This window comes from Chlamydotis macqueenii, chromosome 32 (genome assembly GCF_036417535.1).
Source record: "Chlamydotis macqueenii isolate bChlMac1 chromosome 32, bChlMac1.mat, whole genome shotgun sequence".
Lineage (NCBI taxonomy): Eukaryota > Metazoa > Chordata > Aves > Otidiformes > Otididae > Chlamydotis > Chlamydotis macqueenii.
Window position 1 is genome coordinate 178,383 of NC_141587.1, and position 8,063 is coordinate 186,445.

Consider the following 8,063-nt stretch of genomic DNA (forward strand, 5'->3'; position numbering starts at 1 on the left):
TCCTCACCGGCCATTGCCAGCCCATCTACAGTACCACAGACATCGGGGCTCCGGGCTTTCCCTGACCAACAGGGCTTCGACGTTTAACACCCGCTGAACCTGGGCGCCCACTGAAAAAAAACCCCGAAAAATCATGAACGTCGGACAATTGCTCCCACACCACAAGTGCCAGCCAGTCAAGCTCTTGCTGCTCCTCACCGGCCATTGGCAGCGCATCTACAGCACCACAGACATCGGGGCTCCGGGCCTTCCCTGACCAACAGGGCTTCGACATATACCACCAGCTGCACCTGGGCGCCCACTGAAAAAAACCCTTGAAAAATCACAAATGTCGGACGATTGCTCCCACACCCAAAGTGACAGAATCACAAGCTCTTGCTGCTCCTCACCGGCCATTCCCAGCGCATCTACAGCACTACAGACATCAGGGCTCTGGGCTTTCCCTGACCAACAGGGCTTCGACGTTTACCACCAGCTGCACCTGGGCACCCACTGAAAGTAAAACACCGAAAAATCACGAACGTCGGACGATTGCTCCCACACCAAAAGTGCCAGCCAGTCAAGCTCTTGCTGCTCCTCACCAGCCATTGGAGGAGCATCTACAGCACCACAGAAATCAGGGCTCCGGGCTTTCCCTGACGAACAGGGCTTTGACTGTTACCACCAGCTGCACCTGGGCGCCCACTGAAAGTAAAACACCGAAAAATGACGAAGGTCGGACGATTGCTCCCACACCGAAAGTGCCAGCCAGTCAAGCCCTTGCTGCTCCTCACCAGCCATTGGTGGAGCATCTACAGCACCACAGACATCGTGGCTCTGGGCTTTCCCTGATCAACAGGGCTCCGACATTTACCACCAGCTGCACCTGGGCGCCCACTGAAAAAAAATCCTGAGAAAACACGAACGTCGGACGATTGCTCCCACACCTCAAGTGTCAGCCTGTCAAGCTCTTGCTGCTCCTCCCCGGCCATTGGCAGCGAATCTACAGCACCACAGACATCAGGGCTCCAGGCTTTCCCTGACGAACACACAGCTCTCTCTCTCGCTCTCGCTCTCTGGCATGCTCACACTCTCACACACACACACTCTCACACACTGCATACTCAACCACTACCAGATGTCTACAAAACACACCACCCATACACCTACCAACTAAAACCCACATCTCACACTCTCCAGCCTCACTCTAGCACCAGCCTCCTCCCACACACCAGCACCCTGCACCTTTCGCTCTCCCTGGGAACAGCATTCCCAGAGGCCTCAAAAAAAAATAGCCCTCCCTGCAAAAAAACCCCAGCCTGAGCCTGACCTCTGCCCCCAAACATTGGTGATGATCATTGCCTTGCAGAGCAGCCAGGACTGGGGAAAAAAATAAAAGCCCAGCTAGAAGAAAATAAAAGAAAAAATTTTAAGAGTAAATATTCCCCAACTTTTTTTTTTAATTTAAATTTTTTTTTGTGTATGTGTCTAACTGCCTGAAAAGGAAAACTCTGTCACACACACCCTAAAACCAAACACAAGAAACCTACTACCCACTCACAAATAAACTACAAACACTCAAAACACACTACAACTTCACTCACTACACATACCAACACTCACACTCTGGCAAGCCGATGCTCCCAAGAGCCTGCTGTAACCCACTATCTCCCTATGGCTGCAATGCTCCCCAAAAATCACAAGAAATCACAAGCCTCAAAACAAATAAAAGATACCCACCCCCCCAAACACACACACAAGAAAAACCCCACTAAATAAAATAAAACCAAAACCACACCACTATACCAGCAATAACCCCACCCCCTAGCCTATTCTGCACCCAGCCTTTGCAGACAACCATCACCTGACACACCATCCAGGACCCACAGCCAAAAAAAAAAAAAAAACCACCCACAATGAAACCCAGAAAAACCCCACAAACACACCCATCAAACCTCACAACAGGGGGTAGAATCCCTTCTACTCCACTTTTCTGCTTAGATTGCTCTGCCTAACATAATTCACAACACCACACACTAAGCATTAATACACTTCACAGCTAGACCTCTAGTAACATGGAAAACAATTACTCCCTCAAAAAGCACTCACTCTACCCTTGCTTCACCACAATAAGTCTAGTGACTTATCACCAATCCACCTAGCCCTGACTCTACACACCCCCCAGTCAGGGCAGCTCCAGCCAACCACACACATGCAGAGACAGACAATACACAAACCACATCAAACAACACACCTCAAAGGTCAAAAAGTTACCTGCAAGAAGAATGACCACCAGATGGAAAAATATCGCCAAGAAATAAGACCTGCAGGACCGTGACATGAATAACAGGAGACTGTGGCAGAGCCAGACCAAGAGTAGAACATCAGAGCCCCTAACAAGACCTTACTCTCAAACGAGAGAGGATGGACGCGCAAGAAGCCTGCACCCAAGACCTAGAGAACATCGGGATGCAGGGAAGAAGTCCCAGTCCATGAAAATGGACAGCAAGAGAACAGAGCTGCTCACGCAGCTGAGAACGACGCCAGATAAGAAGGTGGTCCCTAAACTTTCAAGAGACACGATGGGTCGATGATTTAGACTTGTAACGCCATAAAAGAGCCCGATCGGGACTGCGCTGCTGACTATTGCCCTTTGAGAGGGCAGCTACAGCAACCGAGTAACCTGCCGTGCTCCTTGACCGTACGGATGACGCCTACACCAAAAGTGCCAGCACTGAAAGCTCGTGCTGCTCCTCGCCGGCCCTTGCCAGCGCCTCTACAGGCCCACAAACATTATCCAGCCTAGAGACTGCATAAAAGGCAGACTGCCCCAGGCTGCAACACTCTTGCCCAGCGTACACTGACCAGTAACGTCTCCCCCTTCACCTTCCCGAGAGAGACTGTTCCCAGGGAGCCCTCTTCCTCCCATCAATTTACTACACCCTCCCTGCAGTTTTCAACCTTGTTCCCTCCTCGGCTGTGGTCCCTCAACTTAGCTCTCAAATGGCCAGAAATCAGATTCCATCCTCAAAAGAACAACCCCATGCTAACTAAGATGGCGCTTCCTCGCCCAGCTCCTCATCACCATCTGCAAAAAAAAAACCCCAAAAATAAAACCTACCAAACAGCACCGCCCTTCAACATCACACCACTTACCACCAATCTCTTCTATGGCACTCTCCTCCTCAAAAGCACCGCAGTGCTCTGCTCACCGGCTCCACTCATTGCCAAGAAGTCCGACGCCGCAACTGCCGCTCGTGGTGCTTCAGATGCTGAGAGACGCAAAGCTCAACTTACTTTTTCTGGGGTGTAGGTAGAAAAAAATAGGTGTCATACCAAGCTAACTAGAAAAGTATGTCATTACATGCAATGACAACATTATCAAAAACCACCTGCTTTAGCTTCCTACAAGAAAACAAATGCTCCAGGCTTCATTTCTAGCAAGACCATGCATGCTATCTAACTTCTACCACAGCTACGTTCTGGACAGGGCTGAATGACAAATGTAGCAGAACGTGGTGGCTCGCACACGTGGCCGACAGAGGCACGGAGCTCCTGGCACTGCGTCCTGGTGTCTGCTCTGTCAGGGAGGGCTCAGATGGACCAGCCGCTCCTTGCTGGAGGCACCTGCCTGTGATTCACTCCTCAGTCCCCTCCAGCAGCCATGCCCAGGCGGCTCCCTTTACAGCTGGAGGCCCCTCATACAGCAGGGCCAGGGCCAGGGCCAGGGCCAGGCCCACCCTCAGCCTCACTGGACCCATCTGGGGCTGCCCCACCTCCAGCCCCAGCTGGAGCCCATCAGGAGCAGGGGCCCTTGCCAAAGCCCCACAGCACATCACCCCCTTCCCTGTGCCTGTCCTCAGCCATCAGCTCTGCACCCAGGGGCTGCAAACACATCCAGGGGCACAGAGGACGTCACAGACAGTGAGATACAGAACAGAAAAAAAAAAACCAGTGACAGTACGCAAGACAAAGAGATAAGAAAGAAAGATAAGAAAAGAAAGAGAGAGATAGGAAGGCAGAGGCACAGGGCAGGCATGCAGAGGCGCAAAGAAAAGCAGGCCAGAAAACAGGCTGGAGAAATTAGTTGGGGGGAGAAGACGGATGCAGATCAGGACAAAGAGATGGAAAAGGCAAAAACAGCAATGGGCCGCAGGACAGAGACAGAGGACAAACAAAGGAAGGAAAGGGAGCAGAACAAAAGTGCAGGGATACAAAACAAAAGGAAGCGGTAGAACAAGAGATTTAAAGGGAGAGAGAAAGGGGGAAGAGCATACAAGAACAGACAGAAGAGGAGAGGCAGAAGGAAACAATAACAACAACAACAAATCACAGCAGCTTGGGAAAGGTAGGGGTCACGGGAGCGGCAGGGAAGGACAGGGACGCACAAGAGAGGAGGCAGAGCCCCAGGGGCCGGGGACTCACCACAGCTCTCACTCCCGGCACTGCTGGGAGAATCTGACAGGTCAGATGCTGCTTTCTGCTTCTCTCCTCTTCTGTAACTCCGACCACTTGGCTGTCCTCCACCTAAGAGAATACGTGGGTGTCTTACAGCTCTTAGACAAAAAGCTTCCTAGACACGTAGCCACCCACGCTCGCTCGCTATGTGGCCGTACCGTGCTTCAGGTTCCACGTACAGACTGTGCAGTGCGCACTGGCGGTCTGGCCTGCTGAAGAGTACAAAGAGGGATCCTTCCTCACCCGGAGAGGCAGGCTAGGCTCTCTCTGGCCTGCAGCGGGAGGCAGCTGCTGGCTGGCTGGCCTTTGGTTTCTTCTTCTTCTTTACCTTTCTGTGGCCTCTCCAGCTTCAGCTGCAGCAGCTCCTCTCCACAGGCAGTAAGCGCTCCATCCGTTCATTTTCGCTCCCGCACCACCAGGAGAGCGCGGCCGGGCAGAGACAGCCCGCACAAGCCTGAGGCGAGTGCAGTCAACAGCGTTCCCAAGGGAGGAACGGACAGCCATGGCCTCTGGGAGAGGGAAAGAAGAAGCAGCGACCGTTATTACCGCACGCGGCCCCTGGCCGGAGCGCCTGCTGCCGCAGGGGATTCTCCAGATACACTGAGGTCCCCCCTCGCAGCCTTCAGGGCAGGGCGTGGCCCGGTGCTACGGGACAGGCTTCAGGGGACGCGCCGGAGCGGCGGGCAGCTGCACGGGGCCGGGGGAGGCTCGGGGGGAGCTCTGGCGAGCTGGGGAGGTGCCCGGCGTCTCCGCCCGGGAGGGGGGGCCCCCTCCTGCCCCTCTTCCCTTCTCTCTGCTCTCGGGTCACTCCCCGGGGCTGCCCTCGCCCGGCTCGGCTCCGAGCGGGCGGCTTGAGGCTCCCCGGGCGGGCAGGAGACAGCGCTGCAGCCACGAAAGGGGCTCGCTCACCTCACGGGTGCCCTCGGTACTCACCCGTCACCGCCGCCGGGACCCGCCGGCCGCACACCGCCATGCTGCTCCCGGCCGCATGCGCAGTCCGAAGGCCGAACACAGTGCCTGCCGGGAGAAGGGCAGAGCACTGCGCATGCGCGACTCCCGAGCTGCAGTTCCCGCTTTCCGTCACCAGGTGGCAGCAGCCCCCCACCGCTCCGGGCCTGGGTGTTCAGCCGGACGAGCCACGGCCGGTTCCTCCTGACGTGCGGAAAACGGACTCCACAATCTGTAAGATTGTAAAGTAGGTATGCTTATTCAGCGCTGGGCAGCACAGGGGGGTAGTCCCACCAAAACCGTGCGCGCCTTACGTGGCAACTCACTTTAAATTTACACAACCAAATGTTACATATACATCAAGTTTCACAATACGCCTAGACATATGCATGACCTATCCCCGCTTCGTATTAAAATTAGTCCCAAGGGGTCATTTTCATAAACTCCTCCTGTCTGGGCTTGCGCAGTGCCTCCTGATGGTGGTCGTCGGGGGTCGTGGGGATGAAGGCAGGTGACTCCTCTTCATCACCGCTAGTAACCTTTTGTTCCTGCGCAAACTCAGTTATCCCTTGGCTTTCATTCAAGCTGCAGGGTCGGTTTTAGCTGGTTCTTGAAGCGACCCCCCTAGTCCTTACCGGGAACTGTCTTTCGTGAAGAATTGCAAGACTTTCTGCTTCAAATAGTTTGCACAATGGTTAGCAAATTATTAAGCAAGTAGTTAACAAAACATTAAGCACTATTTATCAACTTGATTCCTTAGGATGCACAGCAATAATTAATCAATGCCATATCTATTAAGATTTCTTTAACTCCTTCTCTCAGTCCCCCCTTTTCTAGAAAATTAGTAAATTCTTTTACTGTCAGCTATGTTCATCGTTTGTAGATTTACCAGGATTACACAAACCTTAATCCACATTCTACCTTCTCAGTTTAAGCTTTAGGGGTCCCTGAACTTCAGAAGTCCAGAGTTTTTGTGGTGCCTTTTTTACCCTAGTGTGGTGTATCCAGGCATTCTGCTCTCTGATCTTGATTGCTGTAAAGGAGGTGAGGAGTACCTGGTATGGTCCTTCCCACTGTGGTTCCAAGGTTTTTTCTGCAAGAGACTTTACATATACATCATCTCCAGGTTGTATATCATGCACAGGTTCATCTAGACCTCTTCCCCGGGTCCCAATTACATGCTTTCCAATTTTATTGAGCTGTTTGCCCAATGCCACCATGTAGGAAGTCATAATTTCATCCCCAGCTTGCGTAGACATTCCCCTCTGTATTCCATAGGGTCGTCCATACAAAATTTCAAAGGGACTCAGTCCTTCCTTTGCCCTTGGTCTCGTTCGTATACGCAGAAGGGCTAAAGGGAGTGACTGAGGCCACGTTAAGTTTGCTTCTGGTCCCAATTTCACAATTTGCTGTTTGATTAAGTGATTCATTTTCTCTACTTGGCCACTCGACTGAGGGCGATACGGGGTATGAAGTTGCCAATCTATACCTAAATGGTGGCTGATTTGTTGCACTATTTTTGAGACAAAATGTGGTCCTCTGTCTGAGGATATGGTTGCTGGAACCCCAAAACGTGGTATTCTCTCTTGTACCAACACTTTAGTTACCTCCCGAGCCTTGGCTGTCCTAGTTGGGAACGCTTCTGGCCAACCTGAAAAGGTATCAGTTAATACCAGCAAATAGCGATACCCCCCTTTTCTTGGAAGTTCTGTAAAATCAACCTGCCATTGTTGTCCAGGCCCATTGCCCTTCCCAATCTGGCCCATTTCTGGTTTGGGAGTATTTTTTGGATTAGTCTGGAGGCAAAGGTCACACTGTTGAGTCACCTGTCTCACTGTGGTATATAAGTTTCTAGCCACGATTTCCCTTATCAAATGTTTATACAGAGCCTCTGTTCCCCAATGCCTTTTTCTATGTTCCTCCCGTATCAAGTGCCACAGTAAACAAGAGGGAATAATTAGTCTTCCCTGTGGGGTATAAGCCCACCCCTCTTCATTATATGACCCTTCCAAGTCTGTGATAAGTTTCTGATCTTCCTTGGTATATTCTGGCTTACCTTCTAGAGAGATTTGCCTATCAGGAATTAGAGCCCCTTCTATTCTCACCTTCATTTTGGCCGCTTGTTTTGCCTCTCTGTCCGCCAGTTCATTCCCTTTCTCCAAATCGGAGCTCACTCTCTGCTGTGCCTTAATATGCATAATTGCCACTTTCTCAGGGAGCTGGACAGCTTCTAGTAGCTTCAAAATTTCTTCTGCATGTTTGATATTTTTTCCCTGGGAGTTCAATAGTCCTCTTTCTTTCCAGATTGCTCCATGTGCGTGCACAACTCCGAAGGCATATTTTGAGTCCGTGTCAATGTTCACAGTTTTGCCCTGGGCCAACTCCAGGGCTCGGGTTAGGGCAATTATTTCTGCCTTCTGTGCGGAGGTGTTCATGGGCAAAGGCCCTGACTCTATTACCTGCTGGCTGGTAGTGATGGCATATCCCGCGTGTCGATTGCCATTTAAGACATAACTGCTCCCGTCTGTGAACCAGTTTTCCCCATTTTCCATGGGGCTATCCTTCAGGTCTGGGCGGCTTGCATATGTTGCTTCGATGGTTTCCAAACAGTCATGGTGCACTGGTTCTCCTGTGTTCCCACCGAGAAAAGAAGCTGGGTTGACAATGTTAGTGACCAC

General features: G+C 51.8%; 1 long non-coding RNA gene across 1 annotated transcript; it reads right to left on the minus strand.

Moving 5' to 3' along the window:
• Positions 1-4,403: 4,403 nt before the first annotated feature.
• Positions 4,404-5,420, minus strand: LOC147596911 (uncharacterized). The gene is made up of 3 exons (XR_015261301.1): positions 5,371-5,420; positions 4,766-4,946; positions 4,404-4,506 (listed from the first exon to the last, which is right to left on the minus strand). It is a non-coding gene; the product is annotated as an uncharacterized LOC147596911 (long non-coding RNA).
• Between the last annotated feature and the right edge of the window lie 2,643 nt (positions 5,421-8,063).